Source organism: Corythoichthys intestinalis, chromosome 8 (genome assembly GCF_030265065.1).
Source record: "Corythoichthys intestinalis isolate RoL2023-P3 chromosome 8, ASM3026506v1, whole genome shotgun sequence".
Taxonomy (NCBI): Eukaryota; Metazoa; Chordata; class Actinopteri; order Syngnathiformes; family Syngnathidae; genus Corythoichthys; species Corythoichthys intestinalis.
In genome coordinates, this window is record NC_080402.1 from 8,536,695 (window position 1) to 8,553,935 (window position 17,241).

The following is a 17,241-nucleotide window of genomic DNA, read 5'->3' on the forward strand; positions in this document are numbered from 1 at the left end:
CACTTGACTGCGGAGAGTCGGCGCGGGAGCCACTTGACTGCGGAGAGTCGGCGCGGGAGCCACTTGACTGCGGAGAGTCGGCGCGGGAGCCACTTGACTGCGGGGAGCCGGCGCGGAAGCTTCGGGAACCCACGACGTCAGCACTGCCGCGCGCCGTCGGCGTTGACGGCCACGCCGAGGCTTTTGCTGAGTGCCTTCAGGTGGCAGGGGCGGCAGAATAGCCCCATTAGGCCGCAGTGAGCCTGGGCGTCCCCGCAGACCACCCCGGGGGGGTCCCCGATAGATGGCCCAACGGGATCCCAGGTAGGAGTCTTTGGCCAAGATTTCAGAACGGGACACCAAGTGCGACGGGTGGAAAGAAAAATTACCAGGGGAAACAGAGGGCGTGAAATCAAAATCCAGGTCGGAGTCAGAATCAGAGTCCAAAAATATATGCCGAGGGAACACAAAATCGGGGGAACGGGCAGAAAGCCGTCGGCGAGCATGCCGGTGCCGGTTGTTTCCCGCTGGGTCCACTAGAGGCTGCGTCATTCTGTCAGGGAATGCTGGACAGGCAGGTGTGTGTGGACCCAAACGCAGGAAACAAAATGCAAGGCAGGAGGCAGAAGGCAATGAACTCAAAAAACGTTTTAATTATAACTAACAAAAACACAAAGTACAAACAAAACCACTGGGGATCAAAGGGCAAGATTAAAACAAAACTTACTTAAATCAGAGGGACTGGTACACGAGGGCTTGGAACGGACTTGAAGTTTGGCAGAGACGGACATAGACATAGACAATGACGCAGCAAGGAGTGAACAGAAAATGGGAGCATATATACACAAGCAGACAAGGGATAACGAGACAAGGAACAGCTGGGTAACACAGGTGGATGCAGATTGCAGAATACACTGGGAAAACACACACAGGTGAGAGCAATGGGTAATCACAGGACAAGTCACACAAGGAGAAACCAAACACAAAACCTAACAGAGGGGGGTTGCTGCGCATCCATATCAATGGAAAGCTCCCGCGCCGATAACGTCAGCACTCACACATGTCTTATTGGGTGTGCGCAGCGGTGCTACTAAACATTAGAAAAGGCAAATATGGCGGAACGTCGGATTTAATTTACTGTTTTTATAATATTTTTAATTTAAATATGTTGAATGTTTTCATTTTTGTGCCTTTTGGAGCAAAAGAAAAATGCCATTGCTTGGAGTGGGCGGGTAAGCTGTCTTCCGGGCTGAGGAGGTTGTTGGGGTCAAAATGCATCATTGGCTGTCGCCTTGTAAATCTGCACTGCCCCCTAGGGCCTGGCATGAATACTACATTGTTTTTACGCGGAATTGCGACGCTGTTGGAATGGAAACGGAACCGCATAAATGCAAATTTGAAATTTTTCGTATTCTCGGAGAGTCACCATGTAAACGGCCCCTAAGATGGAAAAGATAGAAAAATATGAGCATGGTGTGTGTGTCAGTAGACTAGGCCGAGAAAAATATGAGCATGGTGTGCGTGTCAGTAAACTAGCTCGACAATACGGCCTTAATATGTCTACTAACCCGACGGTCCTTCTCTGTCACCCCTAGGTGAGGCTTCTATCATGTTTAAGTATACTGTTGTGTCTCCTTCTGTTTTATTTTGAAGCCTCACCCTCCTGATTCCACCACTCACCCTTCCTGATGCTTCACCTTTCTCTGATTGTGATTAACTATTGTTCCCAACTGTGCCCCGTTCCTCATGTGCTTAAATTGTTCCTCGCTAGTTTCGTGCCAAAGTGCCCTTCGTTGCTCTTCTACGTAGTAAATTTGCTGTTAGTATCGTCTAGTGACTTACTCCAGTGCATTTTGCCTGGCTTCCTTGTTTCTTGTTTGTATCATTTTGTTTCTTAGTGCGTTTTGTTTTTCCTCCTTTTGGCGCGCCCTCAGTTGTTCTCGCCTCTGAGCTTTTGTTATAATAAAGATTAAATTCTGCATCCGCTCCATTTCGTCCAAGTGTGACACTGAACTCCGTTCACTTGTATTCATAAGTTAAGGGGACAATTATTGTTATTGTAACATCGGCATGGAAGTCGCCAGCTTGGTCAGGTTTTTAATAATGCATTTCAGAAGTTGTGCAACACAACACGGCTACTGTCCGCCGTAGCCGACGCTAACAACAACATGAAAAAAAGGAATAACTTTCCACTCTTCCCCACCTCTGACTCTCGTCAGTCACACGGTCAGTTCAGGAACAGCATGCATAACACAACCGCCACATTAGAACCCGATTCGTTACATTATTATTATTATTATTCCGATTTGTATCAATTATTTGTTTTGATATGTGTAATTGGTATTTGTAATTGTATCTGCACTATTTATAAAAGATTTGGCATAGGTTTTTGGGCTGTGGAACGAATTAATCTAATTATAATGTATTCTTATGGGAAAATCCCCTCACATACGTATGACAATTTCGACTAACAAACCAGGTCCTAAAACAAATTAAATTCGGATATAGATGCAACACAGTACGTATAATTATTAGGGGTGTCCAACGATTAAAATTTTTAATCGAGTTAATTACAGCTTAAAAATTCATCGTAATTAATCGCAATTTACCGCAATTCAAACCATCTATAAAATATGCCATATTTTTCTGTAAATTATTGTTGGAATGGAAAGATGAGACACAAGATGGATATAATACATTCAACATACGGTACATAAGTACTGTATTTGTTTATTATAGCAATAAATCAACAAAACGGCATTGCCGTTATTAACATTCTGTTAAAAGATAAATGTTAGTACAAGTTATAGAAATTTTATATTAAAAACCTCGTGAGGAAAAGCGGCATGGAAAGTGAATGAATGAATGAACCCCTCTTAATGTTTTCGTTTTAATAAAATGTGTAAAATTTTCAATCAAAAAATAAACTAGTAGCTCGCCATTGTTGATGCCAATAATTACTTACACAGTGCTCATGGGTGCTGAAGCCTATAAAATCAGTAGCACCCAAGCGCGAGCAGAGGGCGACAAAACTCCGAAAAACACAACAAGTACACATTTCACTGTGCTGTCATTTTAATGTTTGAGCGGGGCATGTGCGTTAATTGCGTCAAATATTTTAATGTGATTAATTCAAAAAACTAATTACCGCCCTTTAACGCTGTAATTTTTACAGCCCTAATAATTATATAAAATAATATATTCCTTCACTACAAATCAAGGCAGCTCCTCCCAATCCCTTTAAATTGAAAAATGTCGCAAAGATCTTGTGACTTAACTTCTCGGCTGCCATTGATGGCAATAGGAGTTCGCTGCTAGCCCCCACCCCAGTCGAAATGGACTGAACGTCTATTGCCATCAGTGGCAGCTAATAAGTTAATGACATTTTGAGCACTCCTACATGGATTTTCCTTGCTTGCATATGATGGCGATGACAGTAGGCTTGTTTAAAGTCTTGGGCTTTCCTCACTAATGAATTTAAATGCGGGGGATTTACCCGCAAGGGAAGGTCAAAGGTCGCGCGAAAGATGTTGTTAAAGCAGCAGTGTTTGTTTAGAAGAGGCAGAAAATGAGGAAAACACATTGCGCACCTCTTCCACCAAGTAGGGGAGCGACATGTTGAAATTTCACTTGTATTTGTACAAAAGAAGCCATCTAAGGATTCTATGTTATTGTGTGTAAATGGCCGTGATTGATTATATAGACGCGTCCACTCTCAGTGTGTTTTACAACTAATCCATGAAGAATCCTCTTCCTCGGCTTCCTCTTCCTCCCAGGATGTCCGGGTCGCATCAAAGGGAGAGCACCGACCTTTGAACCGGCGACCCCGCTTTAGTAGCTTTTACGAGGCCGTATGGCCAGAATCCATTAGCTACAGCGACAACAAAAACACAGGTGAAGTCAAGTCATTAAGAATAAATGATTACTGTTCCATTGGACATTTATCTACTCATTGAGTTCTTCGTTAACACTGACGGGAAGTATTATTTCGTTTTGTCACTTTTTTTATAGCTTGTTGGCTGCAATTGACGACGATAGACGTCCAATCATTTTGACTAGGAGGGCCCCAGTTAAATTGGATTTAACATCTATCGCCGTCAATGGCGGTGAAACATGATCTATCAATGTTAACCATTGAAATTGATTTGATAAATACAAAAAAAGATAATTGCATAGGCCTAAATAAGTAAAAAAGGACTCCACAGACAATCATTTGGCATTAAAATATTAAAACCGTTAATGAAGAGTATTGACACTTTTAAAGCACTAAACGCTTTGGATTAGAAATGACAATCAATGGTGACATCCCCTGATCTAAACCCCATCCAATGGGCAAGGAAAATTAACTGATTTAGAAATTCCAAGTCCTGGAGAAACTCATGCAATCTCATTAGTTTCTAAAGTAAACTAATCGACTACTAATGGATTAGCAAATGAATACACAACCTTTTTTGTTTGTTTGTGGACGTTAAAATTGTCCAAATCTTTCAACAAAACAATTTTGGAGGGGGTCTCTTAATTGCAAATATCATTGTACGTTGGTACCTCGACATACGATCGCATCAAAATACGATCCTTTTGACATTTGAAGTAAAATTTGACTCGTGATTTGTCTCGACTTATGATGACATACTCGAAATAGCATGATTTTTGACAGGGTCGCAATTTCATTGTTTTCCCGCAAGACGGACGTACGGCAGATTTTCATGTGAGACAAATCAACATGGGTCCTAAGAAGGTTAGTGCAGGTGATGGAAAAAGGTGACGCTGAGACTTCATAATATATTGACATGACACGGGGCGCAGGGCAGATCCGTACAGGGCCTAGTTTCTAAAACTTCAAGTTCAAATATTTTCAAAACCATAGCTGTATCGACCTAAAACCAAAACAGGCACCTACCTTAGCCATATACCTGTGTGAGTCTTCATGAGCATAGGCATAAAAAAAATTCAAAGTTTGTCCCTTATGAAATCACGATTATTTTTTTTTGTATAGGTATAACAAAACTTATAATTAGAGATGTCCGATCACGTCATTTTCAAAGTATCGGAATCGGCAAAAAAATATCGGCCATGCCTTTTTTTAATATATATATATATATATTTTAATTACATCGTTTTCTAATTGTATTTAACGTTACAGACATAATATGTTACACTCATCCAGAGTCTTTAGTATAGGCTTAAGGTAGGGTTATCAAATTTCTCCCGATAACAGCGGTAATTAATTTTTTAAAAAATGTATCACGTTAAAATATTTAACGCAATTAATGCATGCACTACACGACCCACTCACGCATTGTCGCGCTCAATCTGTAATGGCGCCGTTTTACCTATATAGAGCTATAAAAAGTAGCGTAAAATGAGTAGAGTGAATTTTGGCAGCCTTTGGAGCCTTTTTTTTAACAATACAATCCCTCTCCCTACGATTAGAAATATCATGGGAAGCAAGGTAGCAATTGATCTTTTTCTTAACACCTTATGTTATTTCCCAACGCAGAGAAGATATATGAATTGCTAGCACGACGCACAGTCATGGTTCCACTTTCCATCATGCATTTGGGCATGGCTACAGTATCATTTACTGAAAGCTCAACAAATACACTAGATGGCATATTTAGTCACAATATACAAAGTCACAAGTCTTTCTATCCGTGGATCCCTCTCACATAAAGAATGTTAATAATGTAAATGCCATCTTGAGGTTTTATTGTCATAATAAACAAATAGAGTACTTATGTACTGTATGTTGAATGTATATATTTGTCCGAGTTTTATTCATTTTTTTCTTAATGCATTGCCAAAATGTATACGATCGGGAAAAATTATCGGGAATGATTGGAATTGAGGCGGCACGGTGGCTGAGTGGTTAGCACGTCTGCCTCACAGTTCTGAGATCAAGGGTTCAATCCCGGGCTTCGGCCTTCGTGTGTGGAGTTTGCATGTTCTCCCCGTGCCTGCGTGGGTTTCCTCCGGGAACTCCGGTTTCCTCCCACATCCCAAAAACATGCATGGTAGGCTGATTGAACACTCTAAATTGTCCATAGGTGTGAGTGTGTGCGTGAATGGTTGTGTGTCTCCTTGTGCCCTGCGATTGGCTGGCAACCAATTCAGGGTGTCCCCTGCCTACTGCTCGAAGTTAGCTGGGATAGGCTCCAGCACCTCCGCGACCCTCGTGAGGAATAAGCGGCATGGAAAATGAATGAATGAATGATTGGAATTGAATCGGGAGCAAAAAAAGCAATCGGATCGGATAATATCAGGATCGGCAGATACTCAAACTAAAACGATCGGGATTGGATCGGGAGCAAAAAAACATGATCGGAACAACCCTACTTATAATGGCTGTAAAATTCGCCAATTTTAAACTAGATACACAAAAATCACCATATGAAGAGATAATTACCAATATTTTCAGGATCAATAGCCATATTTAACATAAGTTTTTGCCCAAAATAGCAACTTAAAATTTTTTTCACCAGCTAATAAATCACTCAATTTTCACATCAGAAACTTAATACTTGAGGAAAACATGCAGAATCAATTATAAATAATTTATAAATAGATTATTAATAAATTCTATGTGCAATCACAAATCATTATAGAATAGAATAGCCCTTCATTGTCATTATACAGTTGTATAGTTAGTTATATAGTTGTAGTGAATGAAGCTAGCAGCAGCCAGACGTAAACAAAGCTTTTCTGGTATAAATTCTTGTGAATAAATGCTTAAAGCCCCGGAATCATCATAGATATGTGCGTAAAACAGTCTCCATTTCATGGTTAAAAGCAAAGAAACTGTGCAGTTATTGTTTATCGTACGTAAATATGTCGAAGTACAACACTACTCTGTTAGCGAATGAGGCTAGCGGCCGCCTGATGTAAACAGAGCTTTCTGGTGAAAATTCTTGTGAATAAATGTTTAAATCCCCGAATTCTTCATAGATATGGACTGTAATTGCGCGTTTTTATTTTCTTTTTGTAATTTTGTTTTTGAAATTAAGAAGGGAAATATATTTAGTCTTATTTATTTTACATTTTTATTAATTGCTTATTCATAGTTTGTATATCATTTTAGAAAGTGGGCATAAACGGCAAATATTCCTTTTAATGTTTAATTTAGTTGTAGTTTCTAATTTGAATTAAAAAGGGGAAAAAAGTGTATAAAAGGCATATGTATTTTATTTTTTAATTGATATCACTCAATCAAAAAGGGCAAAAAAATTTTTTACATTTTTATTTTGTTTTTGGATTTACATTTAATTAAATTGGAAAAACTGCAAATATTCTTTTTTTTTTTTTAAACTTAAGTTTTTAATTAAAAAAATGGGGAAAAAACTTTCCTTTTTTATTTTTAAATTTTAAATACATTTTTATTCAATTGTTTTCATTACAAAAGGCAGACCAAAAAAAGAACATATTCTCTGAAAACAAAATCAGTGAACATTATTTACTTTACAGGCCAAACAAAACAATGGGGATGGCCAGATCTGGCCCTGTTTGCCACCTGTGGTCTAGTGGTTTTGGCTAAAACATTTTTTTTTTTAAACAAACAAAGAAAATTGGTGTGAGTAGGACTGCTTTAAAAAAAAAAAGTTTTTTTTACTGTATGTTTATTTTAACCTGAACTGTATGGAGGTAGATTTGTGTCTTTATTATTCAATCAAACATAGAACTGGTGTGACAAATTTCAAGGCCCGTGTTTAAACATTATAACGTTAGCGCTTACTTATCGCAACTCAACAAGGTAAGAGTCTAAATTCCCAATGTTAGGAGATCACGTCCTTGTTTTCACAACTAATGACAAAAAGTCATGTTCCCCCCTCTAACGCTAAGTGTTGTGTGTGTTCACCAGTGCATTTGTGCATGTAAATGGGAGGCCCGGCTGCATTTGAAGTAGCCCTTCAACCCCTCGCTGTTTTTGTCTTTGTCCCTCATGAGTAACTTATCTAAACTGTCTCGCCGCGCCGCCTCTCGTTTAGTATTCGGCCGCGCATCTCCGAGAAGCCATTAGCATGAAAACACACCCATTCGCATGCAGATGGGCGGCTCTTAGCCTCTTAGCCACGCGGCTAATGGCGCTAGCCACTTAATTAAGGTCACTTATGGGTAAACTCTGTTTGCACGGACGCTAATAAGTAGCGTCCAGAAAATGGTGCGCGTACATGTACGCATTTATTATCAAACCCTTGATGCTTGAATTTACATTTGACAAATACAGTACATATACATAAAAAAGGAATGGGGGAATACATACTGTAAGTACATGAAAATAGGAATAATAAACTAAATATAGAAAATTTAAAAAAAGATTTTAAAACATGAAAAAAATATGATTAATAATGTTTAAAAAAAAAAAAATTAAAAAGATTTAATTAAAAAAAAAAAAAAATTACAACAAAATTTTAACAGGTAATTTATACACTTATATGTTTTTCCTTTTTATTCTTGCTAAAAATAAATTATGAGTGTATTTTCCAGACTAAAATCTGCAGATTTTTTATTTATTTATTTATTTATTTTTTATTTATAGTTTAGCCAGGCATGTGGCATACTCAGACTAAAGTACCAAGACTGAAGTGGATTTGGCAGTGAGTTAAAGTGAGATCGAGAGTTTGGTAAACTTGTGTTGTTCAGGCTATAGTCCTCTGAATAACTAATATACAGGTAGTCCCCGGTATACACACGAGTTCCGTTCCTACACTGGCGACGTAAATCTGAATTAACTTTTTGAGTACCCTTAATCTCAAAATAATTATCAAAAAACATGTATACTATACGTCATATCAATGAAATAAAGTAAAATGTTGATATTTCTTCCCTCCCTTAACATTGATCACACCGTAGTTCTTACAAGTGACATCAAGTGACATTTATTTGTCACAGTCAAACTATGAACACACACAGATTTAGAAAATACAATCCTGACAAAGCGTAAAATAATGCTATAAAGTCATAGGCGGAGTTTTGGACTTTTCTGGCCGGGGTGTCAAAACATGTCGATGACCCCAAAACGCAGTGTCAGCAATTAAATTAACTTACACGATAAATGCTCGGTTAGTAGCTTAGCTCATGCTTGTAAATACAGGCATCCCAGCTGTGTGTAAGAGCACGTTCGTTTTCTTTTTTACCTTGTGGAGAACAATATGGTACGCTCGGCGGTGGCTCTGTTGAAAATTCTCTTTATTGGGGCTATTGGTGCTCGTCACATGATCTGTAGGAAAAATAATTTTGAGCCATTATAATTTTGTTTTGTTCATTTCATTCATTTTTTTGTCTGTTTGTTTTATTGCTTTACAAATATTAAATGTTAAAATGTCAACATTTTACCGGCAAAGTCTTAATTTTAAATTCATTTTTGGAAAGTCAATTACATGCAATGACACTTTCTGGCCACCAGCAGGGCGAGGCCTTCCGGTCCCCCCTTAATCTCCGCGTATGTATAAAGTAAATCAATAAAGACATACAGTGGGGCAAATAAGTATTTAGTCAACCACCAATTGTGCAAGTTCTCCTACTTGAAAAGATTAGAGAGGCCTGTAATTGTTAACATGGGTAAACCTCAACCATGAGAGACAATGTGGGAAAAAAAAACAGAAAATCACATTGTTTGATCTTTAAAGAATTTATTTCCAAATTAGAGTGGAAAATAAATAAGTATTTGGTCACCTACAAACAAGCAAGATTTCTGGCTGTCAAAGAGGTCTAACTTCTTTTAACGGATCCAACGAGGTCTAACGAGGCTCCACTCGTTACCTGTATTAATGGCACCTGTTTTAACAAATTATCGGTATAAAAGACACCTATCCACAACCTCAGTCAGTCACACTCCATGATCTACTATGGCAAAGACCAAAGAGCTGTCGAAGGACACCAGAGACAAAATTGTAGACCTACACCAGGCTGGGAAGGCTGAAACTGCAATAGGTAAAACGCTTGGTGTAAAGAAATCAACTGTGGAAGCAGTTATTAGAAAATGGAAGACATACAAGACCAATGATAATCTCCCTCCATCTGGGACTCCATGCAAGATCTCACCCCGTGGTGTCAAAATGATAACAAGAACGGTGAGCAAAAATCCCACAACCACACGGGGGGACCTAGTCAATGACCTACAGAGAGCTGGGACCACAGTAACAAAGGCTACTATCAGTAACACAATGCGCCGCCAGGGACTCAAATACTGCACTGCTAGACGTGTCCCCCTGCTGAAGAAAGTACACGTCCAGGCTCGTCTGCGGTTCGCTAGAGAGCATTTGGATGATCCAGAAGAGGACTGGGAGAATGTGTTATAGTCTATTAAACCAAAATAGAAGTTTTGGGTAGAAAAACAGGTTCTCGTGTTAGGAGGACAAAGAATATTGAATTGCATCGGAAGAACACCATACCCACTGTGAAGCATGGGGTGGAAACATCATGCTTTGGGGCTGTTTTTCTGCAAAGGGACCAGGACGACTGATCTGTGTAAAGGAAAGAATGAATGGGGCCATGTATCGAGAGATTTTGAGTGAAAATCTCCTTCTATCAGCAAGGGCATTAAAGATGAGATGTGGCTGGGCCTTTCAGCATAACAATGATCCCAAACACACAGCCAGGGCAACAAAGGAGTGGCTTCGTAAGAAGCATTTCAAGGTCCTGGAGTGGCCTACCCAGTTTCCAGATCTCAACCCCATAGAAAATCTGTGGAGGGAGTTGAAAGTCCGTGTTGCCCAACGACAGCCCCAAAACGTCACTCTTCTAGAGGAGGTCTCCATGGAGGAATGGGCCAAAATACCAGCAACAGTGTGTGAAGAGTTACAGAAAACGTTTGGCCTCCGTTATTGCAAACAAAGGGAACATAACAAAGTATTGAGATGAACTTTTGGTATTGACCAAATACTTATTTTCCACCATGATTTGCAAATAAATTCTTTAAAAATAAAAAAATGTGATTTTCTATTTTTTTTCCCACATTCTGTCTCTCATGGTTGAGGTTTACCCATGTTGACAATTACAGACCTCTCTAATATTTTCAAGTGGGAGAATTTGCACAATTAGTGGTTGACTAAATACTTATTTGCCCCACTGTATGTTATCTATATTTACTTACTGTTTTTCTTTTTCTTTTTTTTTTTTTTTTAATTTTAGGATTGTCTAAAATTTAGCTATATTTTTTAAATTAAATTTTCTACATTTCCTTTTTTTTTTTTTTTTTTAAATCAATACTATTTTTCATGGACATACACTATGAATTCCTCCAATGCTTCATGTATATTTGTTAACTCATTGGGATTCTCATTTGCTGCCACTATGTCAATCCAAATGAATTGGACGTCTACTCGTGACAAACTCATTTCAATACACAACAAAAAGATCTTTGGACATCTGGCATCGTCAAGGCACCGAGAGAGCTTAATATAAATTCAGGCTAGTTAGCTTTGCAGAGTCCCTCATCAAGGGCGCAGCGTGCGCGTGTGGTCTTGTCGGAGATGAAGTGTCCGCGGTCGCCTGTGAAGCGAAAGCCATGTGGAAAGCGAATCCGGCAACTCCTTAATTTATTGCCCCTCGCTTTTCTCCCTCGCTCATTCGCTCCCGTCCTCCCTTCCGGCTCCTCTCAGGTTGCTAGAAACAATTAGTTCCCCTGAGCTCGGGTCCACAAAGCCCCCTTTAAGTTAGCATGTGTTTGTTTGTGCGCGCGCTTTACACATGTGTCGCACCGCCACTGAGCGGAACATTGTTCTGGGAGCATCACCGCACAAGATGCTTCCCCAGTCTTCTGGTGATCTTTCACCTCCAACGGTGAGGGGAAGTTGAGGTTAACCACTGGCATCTGCGGGCCAGATATTGGCTAACTGGGTTGCTAGTTGCCTACCACTGTCCTAAGGTAATTTATGAAAATAGTTTAGATTGATACTGTGTGTGCGTGCGCTAGGATGATTTTAAAGGGACTATACAGGATTTTTAGAGTTAAATACTTTTCTACCCATGCATGCACCCTCTACCAATGCACTGATGAGGACAAAGAGCTGTGACATTTAACTGAGACTGCCCCAAAAAGCCCTTTTTCTTACCTTCAAATTAGAGCTTTCGGGTTGACTACTCAGTGCTGTCTACACTTGGCAAAAACACTTTTCTAATCCACTTTTCTCACCCACTTAAGACTTCTATTCACACTAAACAATCACTTTTGCTGTTTTCATGTTTCTGGAGCTGATCTGACAGGCCAAACGCTTGTTGCTTTATTTTCGTTCTCGTACAACCATAAAGGCTGTGTGACACTAGCAGCAGCCCGGTGTAAAAGGGTGCACAGCAACTATTTCATTGTGTATATGGGAGGGGACTTGGCAAAAGTGAGTGACGATGGCAGTTTTGGACGTAGCGGCAAGTCTTGAGTGAATTTTCGCTGAGGGAAGGGGGCCAAAATAGAAACTTGTTTTTTTTTTCCACAGCGTTGCCGCGCTGACATTAACAATTCATCTAATTGCAGAGGGACAGGCGCACTGATATCTGTGCTATCAGGCTGTTTCGGCAGGCGGTGTGGCGTCCCAATGCCACAGGACCATGGAGGGCGACACCCCTGGGCGGTAACCGTCACACCTGCCGGCAATTGCCTGATTAGGGAACACCTGTAGAGGCAATTGCAATCAAGGCGCTTTCTCATATAGTTTTGTGTTTTTGATTGTTGCTTTTTAGTTTTTGTTTAAATAAACATGGACCACAACTGCCCAGAGCGTTCAAATTCTCCGCATGTCTCTCCTCCTTCGACCCTGAACCTGAACTGGTAGCGAATGTGGGCACGCTAGTCACCTGCTGCCCAAAAACCTGAGCTGAAGGAGGAAGCGCAACAGAGGCAGACGGCGCGCTGGTGTGCATTTGCGCAGCCGCGAGAGAGACCGGAGAACTGCCTCGGAAGAGGCCGCCGCTACCACAGAGGGCGGAGAATAGTCCCGGAAGATGGCGCCGCTAGAGTGGGCAGAGAATGACCCCGGAACAAGCCAAGCGCGGAGAGCAACCCCGGTTTATGTCTCAGGGACGGGATGTGTGGCCTCCCAGTGCCACAGGGCTCGCCACTGGGGTCAGCACCATGGACGGCACCACACCTGGACGGCGACCACCACACCTGCCATCAATTGCCTCATTAGGCAACACCTGATGAGGCAGTTGTAATCAAGGCGTGCTGGTGCACGTGTGCGCAGCCGCGAGAGAGGTCTGAGAACGGCCCCGGAGGAAACTGTCACCGCCGTAAGAAAGGTCTGAGAACGGCCCCAGAAGTAGCTAGCCGCCGCAACTGTGAGACAGGTCGGAAAACGGCCCCGGGAGAAGCCACCGCTAGGACAGAGGGTGGAGAATGACGCCGGAACTGGCCCAGAAAAACCCCGGGCTCGCCACTGGGCTCAGCACCATGGACGGCGCCACCCCTGGACGGCGACCACCACACCTGCCGGCAATTGCCTGATTAGGGAACACCTGATGAGGCAATTGCAATCAAGAATGCTTTCCCGTACAAGAGTCCAGTCAGATGGGAGCTACCGCGAGCAAGGACTGAAGAGGTATTCCATGGCGTGGCCATAATCCCCGATGACAGAAGTTTTGTGTTTTTGATTGTTTCTTGTTTTGTTTTGTTTTTTATTAATGTGGCCATGACTGCCCTGCATGTTCGAAACCTCCGCCTGCATTTCTTGACCCTGAATGTTTACAATGGATACATACAAATCACGGCTGATGAAAATACAGATCGGGACTCACAAGAGGAGTCTGCGCTGGGGGAGAAGCAGCAGCAGCATGACAACGAAGAAGTGGGAACTGCAGGAACAGCAACGGGAACTAGATACTGTTTATGCAACTAAAAACAAAACAAACAAAAAAAAAAAACACTGAAGACAGAGTGGCGGATGAGACTCCAGCTTCGTAAAGTCGAAATCGCGTAAATTGGGTACGTCGTAACCTGGGGGTTACCTGTATATCAAAGATCGGGTCCGATCACGTCATTTTCAAACTATCGGAATCGGCAAAAAAATATCGGACATGCCTTTTTAAAATATATATATTTTTTTTAATTAAATCGTTTTCTAATTGTATTTAACGTTGCAGACAAAATGTCTTACACTCATCCAGTCTTTAGTTTTGGCTTAAAGTAGAGCTATCAAATTTATCGCGGTAACGGCGGTAATTATTATTTTCTTTACATTAATCGCGTTAAAATATTTAACGCAATTAATGCATGCGCTGCACGACCTACTCACGCATTGTCGCGTTCAATCTATAATGGCGCCGTTTTACCTATATATAGAGCTAAAAGGCAACGTAAAATGAGTAGAGTCAATTTTGGCTGTCTTTGGAGCCTTTTTTTAATTGGCTAAAGCCTTACAATCCCTCACAGTGGGTATGGTGTTCCTCGGATGCAATTCAGTATTCCTTCTCCAAACACGAGAAGCTGTGTTTCTACCAAAAAGTTCTATTTTGGTTTCATCTGACCATAACCCATTCTACCAGTCCTCTTCTGGATGATTTAAATGCTCTGTAGCGAACCGCAGACGGGCCTGGACGTGTACTGGCTTCAGCAGGGGGCACGTCTGGCAGTGCAGGATTTGAGTCCCTGGTGGCGCATTGTGTTACTGATAGTAACCTTTGTTACTGTGGTCCCAGCTCTCTGTAGGTCATTCACTAGGTCCCCCCGTGTGGTTCTGGGATTTTTGCTCACAGTTCTTGTTATCATTTTGACGCCTCGGGGTGAGATCTTGCATGGAGCCCCAGATCACGGGAGATTATCAGTGGCCTTGTATGTCTTCCATTTTCTAATAATCGCTCCCAAAGTTGATGTCTTTACACCAAGCATTTTACCTATTGCAGATTCAGTCTTCCCAGCCTGGTGCAGGTGTACAATTTTGTCTCTGTTGTCCTTCGACAGCTCTTTAGTCTTGGCCATAGTGGAGTTTGGAGTGTGACTGACTGAGATTTTGGACAGGTGTCTTTTATACCGATAACGAGTTAAAACAGGTGCCATTAATACAGGTAACGAGTGGAGCCTTGTTAGACTTCATTAGAAGAAGTTAGACCTCTTTGACAGCCAGAAATCTTGCTTGTTTGTAGGTGACCAAATACTTATTTGCCATTCTAATTTGGAAATAAATTCTTTAAAAAACAAACAATGTGATTTTCTGTTTTTTTTTTTCACATTCTGTCTCATGGTTGAGGTTTACCCATGTTGACAATTACAGGCCTCTCTAATCTTTTCAAGTAGGAGAACTTGCACAATTGGTGGTTGACTAAATACTTATTTTCCCCATTGTACATAGATACGTAGTTTTTCCTGAAATTCCCATTTCAGCTTGCTTCAGGGATCTGAGTCAATCCCATGCACAAAACTGACACAACAATGTCATCCGCAAACAAACCCGAACGTTAGAATGCATTGACGAAAACGGACGGATGGCAGGTTGTTGTAGGAGACCCCGAGAGGAGGATTGACAAGGAAGAAGAAGATGAACGGAAGGATAAAAGATGGATTAAGGTTGCGCCTCAGATTGGCAGGAGCGCTCCGTGTGCGACGCTTGTGTGCGCTTAATGTGCGCCGGCGGTAATCTGGGAGATGTGCGACTATTTGTTGCAACAGCCTCGACCAGGAGAAAGCCGTCATCACAAGCGCACTTATCCTGGGTGTGTGTACGTGTGTGTCAATGTAAAGCCCCTTACACGTGATAATGACAGCTGTAATGTCTGCTCTCGACTCGGTTCTAACACTCCACTTGCATGTTTGTGTATCCGACACATTTGAAAAGCTTGTTGTGTTAACGCGGCAACCTATCAGAGAGGGATAATCTTTTACATTTTTCTGACAGGTGTTGGGAGTTGAAATATGTATTTCAAATATGTATCATTTTATACTGTTTTTCTCCAGAAAACCAACACATCCACAGTGTCAATGAAGCTTTTGTCACCGCGAGATTAAATTCTCTGGTGCGCGTCGGTTCTCGTTCACGTGTTTGTATAGTTCCTCGTGTTTTTACAGTGTGTGTGTGTTCCGCTTGGACAACCGTTACAGGCTCATGCACTCGCTGTCATCCATGATGGTGCGTACAGTATGTTTACACACGGACTGCAGCTCGCTGTGTGTGTATGCGCGCGTCTGGAGCCGTGCCCCGGCCCGACACTCAAGCGGCGGGGTGGCCCGGCGTCCCACGGGGCCCGTGGCTCCGGGCCTGACCCGGAAAATGTTCCAGATCTCTGAAGAAGCACCATCCGTTGGTGAGTGTGGCTGCGTATGTGTGTATCGCTGATTAGCAGACAAGAAGCTTAATGACGTTCCCAGAGCAGATATTGAGTTGGGAAAGAAGGAGGAAGGCTCACTATGGATTTGAACTCATTGGCTGCCACTGACGGCGATGGATCTCCAATCCAATGGATTGGGAGCCACCGACAGTAACAGAGTAGTAGAAGTTTCTCGAAAAAGTTTTGAAAAACCTTACGCCCGTGAGTGTTGTTCTATTTTGAAGTCTATCATTTGTGATGGAACAAAATATGCCGAAGATATGAGGCTTGTTTCGAGTAAAGGGAGGGGCGTGTCCACAAAGCATGACTTGAGGCGCGCTCCATTTGGCCAAATCTCGGAAATGATGACATAATTAAGCCATGTTGGCCGGGTGGACCAGGTTACCGCTTCAGAAAGTTGGTTTGATGGTTTGAAGAGCATTGCAAATGCCCTAACTACAGTAGGGGTCTCCAAACTTCCACATAGGGCCGCAGTGGGTGCATTTAATTCCAACAAAACAAGATGGCAACCTTTCACCAAGCTAGCCTAACGTCTAGTTCAGGGCAAAATTGTGAGGAAGCATGGGCAATTTCAAGGCTGCAAGTCCATCTCCAAAGACCTGAATGTTCCTGTGTCTACCGTGCGCAGTGTCATCATTAAGTGTAAAGCCCATGGCACTGTGGCTAACCTCCCAAGCTCATTTGCTCCCAAAATCGTATAAATACGTTCTATTTTTAATCGTTTCAGTGTCCCAAAGACGTATTTATACGTCTTTTACGTTTTTTTTTCACAAGAGACATCTATGGGTTCTGATTCAACTTAGCTCCAAAGCACACCGCTGAAAATCCATTTTAAAGCAATAAAACTGGCCACTGGAGGGCAGTAGCGCATTTGGTAAGACCCGCATCCCGATTCAATGGAACGAACAGCCGGGCCGCACGGCCGGGGCGTTGGCGGAAGACGACCGAATGGACGTCCAGGATGCCAGGTGTTGGACGATACACCACCAGTGCAGCGGACGATGGCGTTGAGTC